Source organism: Osmerus eperlanus, chromosome 12, assembly GCF_963692335.1.
Source record: "Osmerus eperlanus chromosome 12, fOsmEpe2.1, whole genome shotgun sequence".
Lineage (NCBI taxonomy): Eukaryota > Metazoa > Chordata > Actinopteri > Osmeriformes > Osmeridae > Osmerus > Osmerus eperlanus.
Window position 1 is genome coordinate 13,680,568 of NC_085029.1, and position 13,658 is coordinate 13,694,225.

A 13,658-nucleotide genomic window follows, 5' to 3' on the forward strand; every position below is an offset into this window, starting at 1 on the left:
TTCTGGTTGAGATTATAAAGATTATACAGATTTCTACCCCTTCTGGCATAATTACAGTTTTGCTTGTGCTTTACATCGTGAGATACCTGTGGCTAAATCTCTTTAAAACTCCAGACGTTACCTTCGACTCTCAACAGGAGAAGAGCTGCTTAAAAACGATCACAAGCAGAGCAAGACATTTGTTCGTGTGTTCATAATTTGATCGGCTCCTAGATAGGTGTGGGTAGCTTTGAATGTGACATCTGGAGGTGTGATTTCTAATCATAACCCCTACCTTGGGATAGATTGATGAAGTACAAACAAGTGAAACACAGCAACACAACATCAGTCCTGTCAGGACAGGGATTACACAAACCATCAAAATGGTCTGTTTACAAGTCTGCAGTGGGATATTTCTCTTTATTTCTCTGTTTTCTTGATGGTGGGTGGATGAACAGCTCAAGGCAATGGTGTCACTGCTCAATTAACTCCACTTTTCCTCTGCACACTCCGAGGACATCCTTTCCTCCATGATCAATAACCAGTGTAATAACGGCTTCAGCCCAGAGGAATACCCAGAGGAATGCAAACTTCACATAGCACCTCAAAGAAATAAATGGGTAGAAACGTGTATAATGTTTTTAAGACTCTGGAGTTCATAACTGGACCAGTGTATGACGCATACAGGACATGTAGTCCTTTAGTTCTATATTCCCACTACCCCTCGAGGCAGTTACCCCTGACCTGTCTGAGTATGAGCATACAGTAGGTGCAATACTCTGCCCCATACATAATAGATGACATCCTAGTGCGCCTGCAATTTTGCAAAATAAAAGTCCCTGCGTAAGCCTCTGACCCATTTACATTGTGATGTCATACACCGTAAACTGGATCATGGAAAATAAGTTATTTTTCAAGCATGTCTGGTGTAAATATAGGTTTTAAGGCACTCTCTGCCAGACATTGTGAAATCATATAAAATGATAAATATGCCATGGGAAATGAGAATAACAACAGGCCTGGAAAGAGAAGCAGGGTGATCTATTACATGACCCCCTAAAATCTTCCCTCTGTGTTTTCAGACAAACCCTTGGGGAAGACATGGCGGAAGAAACTCGGAAGTGGAGAAAAGGGGGAAAGAATGAGAGATCCGAGGGGAGAAAGGAGATGCATGGCTACAGAATGTGATATGCCTATATTGAGGAACAGAATCCCAGAGGAAGCAGAAGGAGAAACACCGCAAAAAGAGGGCAGGAATTGGGACTGTGTTGAATGTAGGTGTGAAAAGATGAACATACTGTGAAAGGATGAAATGGGGAGGGGGCGGGGGGGGGGGGGGGCAGAGCACCATGTTCTGCCACAATGGGTGTGCTAATGTTCCATCACTGCATAGTATTGTCCATCCTTTAATGTCTGTAGTCCATTGAACACTAACTTTCCAATATATTGTCCTGTATTACGTGTCACTGTCTAACATGCTGTAAATGGCACCATTTTAGGTAATCAGATGCTTATAAATAAGGCGATCCATCTCCTCATCTTACCTTATCAAACTGCTTTAACTGCTTAATGAAGATCAGGATATCTGTCCTGATTCGAACCTAAGCTAAATTAAATAAACATAAAGGTGACTTGTTTTCATTACAAGGCAGGAAAAACATCGTCTCAGATAAGCCAAATGCCAATCCCATTGGAATGAGAGAAAGTATTTAGGTTGCCGGGAGGAAAAAGAAATCAGGTAAAAACTATTTGTGATCCTAATTATTCATTAGGAAGAAACAATCCTGTCACTGAAGTGCAATCCATTATGTGTGCAGATTTTTCTGTACTCTTCTCCTCAAGTGTTCAGTCTGGAGTGCCACAATAGCAAATTAAACACAAAAACCCTGAGCTGTTCTGCCATGACTAAGCATTTAATTACTGTCTCTTGGCAGCAGCATTTAGACGATTCTCTCTCATCTCCAGTTCTCCTCTCCTTCTCACACTCTCAAATCGTTTTGCTACTATACACTGCTAAATACACACACTGTCTTACACTTCAGTTGCAACTGCTCTGAGACTAGAGAAGAAGGATTGAAACGTGTATGGGCATGTTTGAACATTCCTTTAGGAAAGACAAGAAGTATTAAACCCCTTTAAGGTCAATTACAGAGCATCCTGTGTGAGTGACAGAGAGCATAGCTGAGGTGCAGCAAAGTAGGTGGCAGGTTAGCTGGTGTGAGCCATGTGAGTCTAGAGAGGTCAAGGTGGGGTTGGAGCGACGAGGCGGTGTGCTGGCACTCAGGAAGGACTCCTCCTGTGACAACAGCTTTAAATGAAGCTGTGCTTGTGGACTGACGTCCTCACTCTGACCTCATCAGAGTCTGGAGTTCAAGTGCGAGTGGGACCACACAAAACAGACTGCTAAATACCTGGCAACATTCTTCTCACAGTCAGCACAGATACATCGTATCTTCTGAATCTAAATTTGTCTCAGCACTGAATTTCATTCATTGTTATTTCGTCGTCTTTTATTATATGACTTGCTCAGTTGATGCTCCAAGGAACTCCCAATGCTTGTGAGGAGTAGACAGGGTTGTGGATATTACACTGATCTGTTCGGGGCATACTATTATTAATTAATACATCGTGCTGTGCAGGCATACACACAGTACCCTGCCTAGAGGTGTTTAACAATGACTCAAGGGCACTACTGAAGCCCAATCCCAGGCCTGGGTCACAGGGTGACTGTTACTGGGTAACTTGAAGACGCTATTAAATATTTAGCTAGTCCGTCTTTTCATGATCATGGTATGTAAACAAGCATATTATCTGTGTGATTGACACACGATCTGCTGGCCTGGCATAACGATGAAAGCTTATACTGCCCCTTAGCGTAAAAGGAAGAGATGAACACAGCAGAGGATTAATTATCAAATTAATTTTCTCTGGATGTGATAAGACCACTTGCCACACAATTTGTATCAAAGGCTTTCTTCAGGGCAGAGAAAAAGATGAAGGTACAGCAGGCTGTGTGTGGTGGTCAAAATTACATCCAAATATACTTACAGGTCTATAATAGGTTGTCCCCCCTCTGGTGAACCGCCCCCATCAGTTACCACTTCTTGATACAGCCACAACACACTTACCCTTCCTTCCTCCTTCTTAGCTTAGCATGAACATAATGCCGCCTAATATAGATTCACAGCACCGGTGAAATTATCTGAACTAAACAGAACAGGCAGAGCAACAATTTTCTCTTAATTGTAGTTGATGAACATGGAGGTGGATGGAAAACTCATTAACATGCAGAGAATGAATAATTAAGGAGGGAGTGCTGGTGTTGTGGTAGCTTGGTTTACATCTTCTCTGGGTCCGACCCTGTTTGGACTCCTGTGGGGGGAGGCAGGGGAGGCCAGGAGGTGGCTAGGGGGCAGTCAGTGACAAAATCAGGGAGGTGGGAGAGAGAGAGAGAGAGAGAGAGAGAGTGACAGAAAAAGAGAAGAACAGAGAGGAGCAGAGAGAGAGAGAGAGAGAGAGAGAGAGAGAGAGAGAGAGAGGGAGGGAGGGAGGGAGGGAGGGAGAGAGAGAGAGAGAGAGAGAGAGAGAGAGAGAGAGAGAGAGAGAGAGAGAGAGAGAGAGAGAGAGAGAGAGAGAGAGAGAGAGAGAGAGAGAGAGAGAGAGAGACTGGCAGGGCTGAGGGAGAGACTGGCAGGGCAGAGGGCCAGGTCGGCTCAGCGGCACTCTCAGTGAAAGTGAGGAGAGGGCCATGCTGAAAGGACTGGCCAGCGCCAGCTTCATCAGGCAAAGATGGAAAAGAGCTTGACTAGCCAGACACTGAGCCACGGGTATGGTGGGGAACCGTGACCACCAACCGCCATTACAGGAAATACAAGCTTCCTCTTTGTGGTGTACAAAAAAAACTCTGCTCTATGACTGGAGCATTGGTTACTGCAATGTGAGCTACCTGATTATCAACTTCCTCTTAGACTTTGATAAGAAGACTTTGACTTTGACAGTGGATGAAATACACAGTATATGCTTTCTTACTGGAAATCTACTCAATCTGGTTACCCACTCTAGTATGGACAAAACGGCAAGGGACACAGTTACTACAAGTGGCAACTAAAAGTGTCCTGGCTCAGGTGACCACTTTCCCATGGCCAGGACAGTAACCAGAGCAGGAGTGCCTGTCACAGACCAAGCACACTGAAGTCTATCTTCCTAAACATGGAGACAGGACTGCTCCAGCCTCAGGCAGGTCAAGTGCATAATGTTAAGTTTGACATAAGTGTCAAAACAAATCCATTAGAATGGAATCAACTACTTTCCTTGGGTGTACATATAGGCTCTCAGATATAATACATTACCATACATCTATTTATAACGGCACTCCAGACACTTCCCATAAGTTCCTTTTCTAGACAGTGTGCAGCAACAGATGTCTACACACATGAATAACAAACACGTGTGCGGTTACACTGCTGTGTCAAACAGCTTCGGAACGTGCAAATTGCACATCACAGATCATGTGTGTGTCACACCCATGGTGTGATCCTGTGTGTGTTCATGTGCTGCGTTATGTGATATTTGTGGCTTTAAAGAAAATCTAATTTGAGCAAAATGATCTCATTGGCTCTCACATTGTCTCCACCGCATGCAATTATTTAAAAATATAACTAGTTTTCGCAAATATCTAAATTACCAATGTGACATGTAAAAGCTTAATCCAGTTCTCCTTTAGTGGAATTTAATTCTGCAACATCAGGATTGATACGACGAGGCTTTCTGTCTGTGTTTCTGTGCATTCTGCAGCTCTGCAGTGGGAGCTTAGCACACTCAACATGATGATGTTCTCTTAGCGACGGTGCGTACAATACAGTCTGAGAACGGAGGAAGCTTTTGATGGAGAGTTTATTATTAGTCATTCCAGCCCAACAAAGGCACACCGGTGGATCTGTAGCCCACACATTAGGGGGGAAAATGCTAATCTGTTTTTCCAGCCTTTTTGGAATTATGAACACCAATTGTTGCCTCTGGTGCATCTCCTCCTCTCAATCATCGTCACCAAGCATTAAAACAAAAAAAAACGATAAATGGTTGAGGCCAGGGGTGTGAGGCAAGGTTGTTTCTTTCTACCTGCAGAGCATTCCATTTTAAATGTCAGATGAGGGGGAAGAGAGGCTGAGCCACTGGTGTTCAGGTTGGTACAGGGCCACATCCACTGCTGTGGGCAAACTGCTCGGACACGGGGCTCTCATTCAAATGATGATTCATGTGGTTTGAGTGTGTGTGATGAGAGGAGCGTGGTGGAATCAGCACAAAGGTCTAGGCTTCTCAATGCCACAGTTGAAGCAACACATTCACCAACTCCGAATTTATTATAGACTGCGGGTATTTGTAACGACATGAAATGTGAATGTCATCATTGTCAAGGAATTATCAATATAAATAATTTATCCATGATGGGCATATGTGGGGATTTAAGTGTGATTGTCCCAGATATCTCAGGGGAACATTCATTTGAAATTGAACATACAGGAAACATGCAGTTTCTAGCGGCTCACTGCTGGGTGCTGGTGTGTCTGGGCGTAATCAAACTAACAGCTATAGGCTGCAGCATACCACCAAGCCTACAGTACAGGTCATGGGGACGGGAAGCCGACCTAGTTTCTAAAAATACAGCCACTGGCGCATAATTAGAGAGGTAACTACATTACAGAGTATGATTAGAGAGCAGTATACGCTGGCTGGAGACCAGAAGAAATTGATACTGGTGACCATTAAGTTTTATACGGTTTTTATAAGGACATTAACACCTAAATACAAAGGTAACCATAAAGATCTGACAGGCTGGTAGGATATCCTCATTGATATTGAACATGTTGTTCACAAGCTACACATCTAACTGAGGTCACTTCTACAGCAACTGGACTCAACATAGCTGATTTGTAATCAGCCTCTTCCTATCTAAGTCGAGAAATCAAAGGGATAATAAGAATAATAATAGTATTTATAATGCACTTTATATTAACTAAAATCTCAAAGTGCTACAGGTTAAAAGCAAGAAAGGGCGAATACAATTTTATAAAAACAATCATGTCGAAAAAAAAAGAAAAAATTGTCAATCAACAAAAGGCTCAAAAGGGATCACACATCATCAGATAACAAATGGAAGATGGGACACCTTTACAATGATCCTTGAACACTTGGGCACTTCCAGGCGGGGGGGGCGGGGGGGGGGGGGTTGAGAGGGAGGGGCTGGAGGGTTAGGGAAGGGCGGAAGGGGAGGGGATGAAAGGTATTTTTATTTTTACTTTCAATATTGTAATAATTTTACTAATTTCATGCTTGTACACACAAAACACATTAAGACAGAAAAGCCTCTTGCTAGAGGTTGATCTGGACATGTCTGTGTCTGTCAGGACAGCTGAGCTGGATGGACTCTGCGCTGACCCGGAAAAACAAATAGAAACACTGAAAGTTTGCTGTACTTTGGCACTCCCACTTCTTGGACAGCAACACTGACTTGCCTTGGACAGAGATGCACAAAAGAAGTGCTGAGGTCCATAAAAGCTCTGAGCACTTAACATCCCTCTGGGGGATGCTGCAACAAACACAAAGTGACACCTTTGGATCTTCAAAAAAAAAAAGAAGAAAAATAAATGCCTGTCTGACACAGCAAATTGAAATGGTTGTCCATCCCTCTGACACACAGGAAGATGATGGTTAATAACTAAAAGCTTCAGCTTAGATACAAAGCTTCTCAAAGACCACAAAACAGACCCAAGCCACACTGCATCAAATAAGTAAAAAGGTTTGGTGCATTATTTAAGGACGAGAGTTGGTAGGATCATGTCTAGTCCTGAGATATTATAACTATAGATTTAATTTCAGACACTGCTGGCTCAGAGGGAGCTGCTGTTGAAGTAATAATTGCCCTCGCCAGACACAGCATTCACTTTGTGTGTGTGATTAGACCTGAGGTCACACGCCTACAGATCAGAGCTCCAATTACAAAGGGGCTCACAGGATGTTCTCAGGAGAGAACATGAGAATGAAGGGAACCCAAACGCTAGGAATTGGGACTGCAAAACCTATGTACGAGAAGAAAAAAGCCCAAACGCTATGGCCTGATGCAAGGACATTTGACAGATCTCGTCTGGGCTTTTGAGTCTGTCTGAGAGAGATGTGACCTTGTCAAAAGCTTCTATTAGATAAATATAGATCAATCTGTCTTCTAGATGTAGTAGAGCAGCAGAGAGAGACCTGCTGGCAAGGGGAATGGGTGTGAGAACTGAATTTTTCCCCCCATAGTTTTAAGAAAAAAGCAACTAAAAGAGAAGAAATATCATCATGTAACAAAATCACACCAATACACGCCATTGCATTTGATGCTAATCTGCTGTGTCAGCTCAGATTAAACATCCCAAATTTACAGAAATAACTGAATATATTATTCTATTACATTACATAAGGTTTTCTTCATAAGAAACTTCATCAACACTTTTTTTAAGGGCACAGTGATAAGGTTATAGAAAGGGTAGCTGTTGGTAAAGGGCACATGTCTTGGAACTGCCAGTCCAACACTGATCCCCTGCCTGCAAGACTTGCTGTGAGACCAGCTCAGCACAGTCAGGACACAGAGACACTAAGCCTGGCTGACAGCGACAGACCCTCCCATTTTTCTCACACAGTTTTTCCCTCAATTATTTTCTAAAACTGTCAGCTTTACATTGGTAGAAACTGTCCTATTGGCTCATCCTAGGTTTGGGTGATGTACTATAGAGGGGCACATCTCTTTTGGTGTATTTTAATTTGTATTTTGCTTGTATGTGGCCTCAAGTTTGCTTTTAAGTATGGCTTGATCCCCCTGTGTGGGTGACAATGAATAATGGTGACATCTGCTTTAGTGCACAGGTCACTATAATACTGCTCTCTGTTATTGTAGAGTTAGACTTAGAATATTGTTATATTACTGGTGTACACATTCTGCTGTTGTCTCAAAATGATTTGGAAAGAGTAATCTTTATTGATCCGAGGTGAAAACAGTGGCACTAATGTAATGCTTTCCATTGATTTCTTAATTCATATTGCTTCATTGATTTAATTGAATTATTAACTGCTGAGGTTATATTTCACCTTTCAAATACCGTTGTATTCAATGTGCAAACTGCAGACTGCTGAAAATGAGCAAGGCTTTGTTTGTCCTGGTCTTTGTCTCCAAGATGGGACAATAATTGAGAAGCCATGGAAGTGCTATTATTAGACAGGATGGCAATTATCTGTTTCCTGTGAAAGTAAATTGTTCATAGTCCCTCATGGCATACTGATTGGCAGTTAACCTCAACATTCTACATGCAAAACCCAAACTGACAGCAGAAAAAGGTCACCAGAGTTTTAGACATAGACCAGTGCTTATTAATTTCAACATAATAAGATAACATCAACGAGGTACTTGCTGAGACTGCCTGTCCAATCACCATGCTGATCCTTCACCAAACCCTCTCTGTGGGGTGTTCAGGTGCTTGAGAGGGGTGAGGAGATAGTTTTCTTGAAACAGAATCCAGAGGATAGAGTGCTCCGGGTGACAGGGAGCTGACACACCCTGGGAGGTGATTATGGCTGCAGGCGGGGGTGCAGGCGGGGGTGCAGGAGGTGGTGCAGGAGGGGGTGCAGGTCGGGGTGTCACCATGGGCCTCTCGCGCCACCCCAGCCCTTGGTTTCCTCTTCTGCAATTATCGTAATTAGGAGATCATTTTCAGCCGTGGAGAGATTTAGAGCTTACTTTCCATGCCCAGTTGCTTTTGGAGATTCTGAAGCCCAGAATCTTCAATAACGTACTCCTGGAATAACATTTTAGCACCAGTAGAATGGCATGTAAGACTGACCTACAGTACAAAATGTGGCACATAAAATACACCAATAAATATTCATGGTTAATTTTATTCAATTCATTTATTCATGGCTCTTGAAACAACATTTAAAAATTACATAACATTTTTTCCTCACCTATTATTTAACCGTCCCAAAGTGTAGCTAGTACCAATACTTCACACACCTCAGCGGTCAGAATATGTTGTGTGTCCTGAAATCAGGCACGCTTCATGGTAGAGCGAGCCCTATCTGTCATGCCTTAATGGCCGAGACCATGAGGTGGCTTTACGGTGCGATCAGTGCAGGCCCTTGGGTGCTTTTGTGCCTGGCAGGCAATCCCAAAATAAAATAAGTCCTCCAAAATATAGTACACAGGCTAGAGAGCAACATCACTTGGGATGTCCTGAACAGGTCCCTTTCTCTCACATCCTAAAACTCATATTTTAGGTTTAGTTAGAGCTCCAGTCACATGACGATCAGATGGAAGCCATGACGACGAAAAGTTGCTGGTGTATGAAGAGACCGAGGTTTGACCAGCACGGTGAGGTGGGTTAGAGGCTGAGTGAGGACAGTGTGTACAGTGTGAGGAGGTTTGGGTTGTTGGCTAGAGAGGCTGCACCTGGGCTTCAGACAGGGTGTGGAGCTACAGCCACAGGTGCATGCTGGGAATGTGCCTTTGAAGAACACATTGGGGGGAAGCAACCAGGGCATGCTGTCTAATGATGCCATAGATTTCCAATGTGCATATGAAGATGTGGGCCAATGCAAGCCTGCCCTTGTGAAGAAATAAATGGTTTGCTCGGCTACCACCACTTTATTGTCTCTGGTTTTACATTACATTACATTTTGTCATTTAGCAGACGTTCTTATCCAGAGCGACTTACAGTAAGTACAGGGACATTCCCCCAGAGGCAAGTAGGGTGACGTGCCTTGCCCAAGGACACAACGTCATTTGGCACAGCCAGGAATCAAACCGGCAACCTTCTGATTACTAGCCCGATTCCCTAACCGCTCAGCCACCTGACTCCCTTTTAGACTAAACACATTTCAAACATTTTGCAGCACACAAGAGTCGGTCATCCATATGCACATACTGTAGCAACAATATGAAAAGATCCTCTCCAATGGACCAACCCTTCAATTTGCAATCCAATTACGAGCTTACTGTGCACCAAGAGGTATTAGGAGGTGAGACCGAACCTGTGGTGGTGTTCCCTTTCCTGCCCCTTATTGACAGGGCTATTGTGGAGATCGTCAGAGCCTCTCCCGATTGGTGTAATAGAGATCACAGCCGGCTGTCAGTTTGCACCTCCCCTTTCGTACCTCCCCAGGTCTGAAACCGACGGTGACATGAGGACTCACTCAAGGGCTCATTCCAGTAATGAGTACGCCACCATTGTGTTTTGGGTGCTTTATTGGGCTGAAGCGCCAGTGTGTCAAGCTGACTGAGATGCACTTCGGTACTGCTGTATTGATTTGGGTCCACTCTAACAAACGTTGGGATGGTGAAGCGTTAAAAATCTAAATGATTGTACATAAACATTTTCCTACTAACGCACACACCAGTTTGATGTGTGTTGACGGGTGCAACAGGCACCCAAAGTTCATGCATTTTAAACAAAAGTTAAAGCTAAGTGAGATGTCTGTTGTCAGTAGCAGAAATCATATATTGATGTATCAATTCCATATCAATGACAAGTCTATAGATGGCTTGATTGTAGAAGATATACCCTTTAGCTGACCCTTCGTAGATGAAAACATTCTGGTGCTGGATCCTGCTACTAACCAAAGTCAAGCAAAGGACACTATCTCACTCTAGGGCTTCCACTCTTACAGCAGACGTTATTCAGTGACTGCTATCCCGAGAGAACGTTAAATGAGTACACAATCCACTCCAAAGATGATTGCCTGTAATCTAAGAACATAATTAAGATAAGTATGGAAACTAATGTCATTAATTAGATAACATTGTTTTGAAGGTATTTATTTACAGAAAGTGCATTGGCAAAAAGTATTCATTTATATAGTTAAGTTAGTGCATAATTTTCTACCCTCTCTAAACCATGTCTACTTAAATGTATTGAATCATACATGACTTTTCAAATTGCTAGTAAATGCACTGTATCAGTATCAATCAAGTTTCCCTCCTACATGCGCACATACACACATGTACACACACCACAGTTGAAACTCTACAAAACCCTAGGAATGAGAGTGAACCCAAATGGGTTACCCTGGGTCATTGGCACCCAAATCTAGGTTAGATCACAATGGTGCCAAACCACAAAGCATCGACACGCACATTTGCCATACAGCAAATCAATGCAAACGGGACTCACAAAAAAAAGTAAAAGTACAAGTGACTTCCTCATGTCAACAGTAGCGGGCCCCAAAAAAATGCTGAGCATCCTCCCCATCCATGGCCACCCTTTAAATCCGGCTTCTCACCGGGGAACAAAAGGGGAAATATTTGGACTTTGGAGCTGGTGATTGAGGCCATTGAGAGGTCTGCTCTGGGATCGGATGCAGTGAATTAGTGTAAAGCCTCTGAGAGAATAGAGCTGACGTGACCATGTAGCTGTGGCCCCTGAACTCAGTTCCTGCCACGCTACTTTGGGCCTGACATGACCAGCTTCAACACGTAGACCGCTACTTCTGGTGTCCTGCAGTGCTGTGTTATAATCCCGTAGAAGCGTACTGTGTTTAGGAAAGTAGCGTTTGTGTGTGTTTGATTAGCTAATCGTGGGTGAGGTGAAAGTATCTCCTTCAACTTTTTGAGTTTATCAGAAGTAGATCTTCGGAAAAAATATGTGTGTCTCTAATCCCAGTCTCTGGTCATTTCTCTCTCTCTCCATTTTTTTTCACTCTAGTTCTGGCCCTTCTGTGCCACCCTTGTTCACACCATTATGAATGGTTTGCATGCTCCAGAAAAGCCCCGAGCAAGAGAAGCTTGTGGCACACCACCATATGCCTGAACAAAATGGCCATATGTCTCACTGGTTAATTCATCATTTTCCTACTAACGCACACACCAGTTTGATGTGTGTTGACGGGTGCAACAGGCACCCAAAGTTCATGCATTTTAAACAAAAGTTAAAGCTAAGTGAGATGTTAAAGCTAAGTGAGATGATAAATTAAGAAAAAAACAGCTGGAGGTAGGGCGTTGTCATATAGAGCGCCTCTTCTCTGGAATAAACTACCCGTCTCAATTAAGGAGTCTGATACTGTTTCGACATTTAAAATTAGGCTAAAAACGTTATTGTTTAGTCAATTCTACGACTGTTAAAGGTAAGTATGTTACTAGTTGGAGGCAACAGGGACGGGTTGTTTCCATCCTTATTCTTTAAGTATAACCTATTTTAGAGTTCTCTTCCCGTGGAACAGATTTCATGTTCCAAATGAGGGGGGCTGTCGCTGTCTTGGTGTGTGGGGTTGCATCAAATTCCCCTTTTTTGCTCTGTTAAATTGCTGCACCAGTCCACACTTGACCGGTGGGGATCTCATTCTATTATGACTGTAACTGTTAGCTGCTCCTGGCATTCTCTAATCCCTGCTCTCCTCTCTCTGTCCCCCCCCCCACACACATCCCTTGTGGTGTGGGGGGTTTGAGTTGTCAGCACCTGCCTGGTCGTTGGTCAGCCAACGCTGGACCTGGTCGCGAGTCTCCCGGTCCTGTCCTACATCTATAAAGTTGAATCATGGATTTTGGTGTTTTAAAAACCCATCGACACTGTATGACTATGTGTCATGACTATGTGCCTGTGTTCTGCTCCTCTCTCTCACCAACCGTCTCTGGAGGAGGGGATCCCTCTCTGAATTGCTCCTCCCAAGGTTTCTTCCATTTTTTTCTCCTGTTGAGTTTTTTGGGAGTTTTTCCTTGTCTTCCTTGAGGGTTTAGGTTGGTTGAGGGGCAGTTCTATGGGCATATGTGAAGCCCTCTGTGACATGCTTGCGTGTAAAAAGGGCTATACAAATAAATTTGATTTGATTTGATCATTGCCAGGCAATTTTGTTTGTTTATACATGTTAAATCCACTGAACTTATTTTACTTGCAGTTGCTAGAATTTTACTAAATTATTAAAAGCTAAGAGTGAACAGTTTGCATTCCAGCATTTTCAAGTTTGTATTCCTCAAACCCCCAGTTATCGTTTATAGATAATTACCTAATACCTATTAAATTACATTTACTGTAAAACTCCCCTGTTTCTTTCTCTGTGACTGTCATTAACTCTCATTAATTGAGTGTGTGTTTTTGTGTGTGTGGTTGTACAGAGGAAAGAGAAAATTAGTAACCAAGAGAGACCGTGAGAAAAGAGAGAGCAACAGAAGGAGAGGGAGAGTAGAAACAGATTAGAAGGTAACTCACAATAGCACAGACACTTTCTGCCACATTGAAATGGGGTCAGGTGCTGGTGAAATTAGGGCTCCACTGCACTGGGCTAGGCTGTGTGGAATCGACAGATGGAGGAAAGGTACCCAGAGAGTCCAGACCTGCTACAAATAGCTCTAAACACACACACACGCACACACAAACACATACATGCCTACATGCTGTTCCCTAGTTAACAAACAACAGGTAGCAGCTATGTGCTTATCAGCTTCAAATGCTTTGCTGAATAAACCTGTAGAGGTTTCATATGCACAGTACTGAACTCTTTTAGCCATGAAGATTACCTGAAGAGGTTTAAACCTGAAAGTAGTCATTTTATAAGTTTCCTATATTGATCCATTGGGCTTTATTGTGTTGACTATGATGAAGACAAAGTAGTATTTCTGGACCCGAGATAGACCTTGTGACACGTAATGAGTTCTGGCCTGGTTT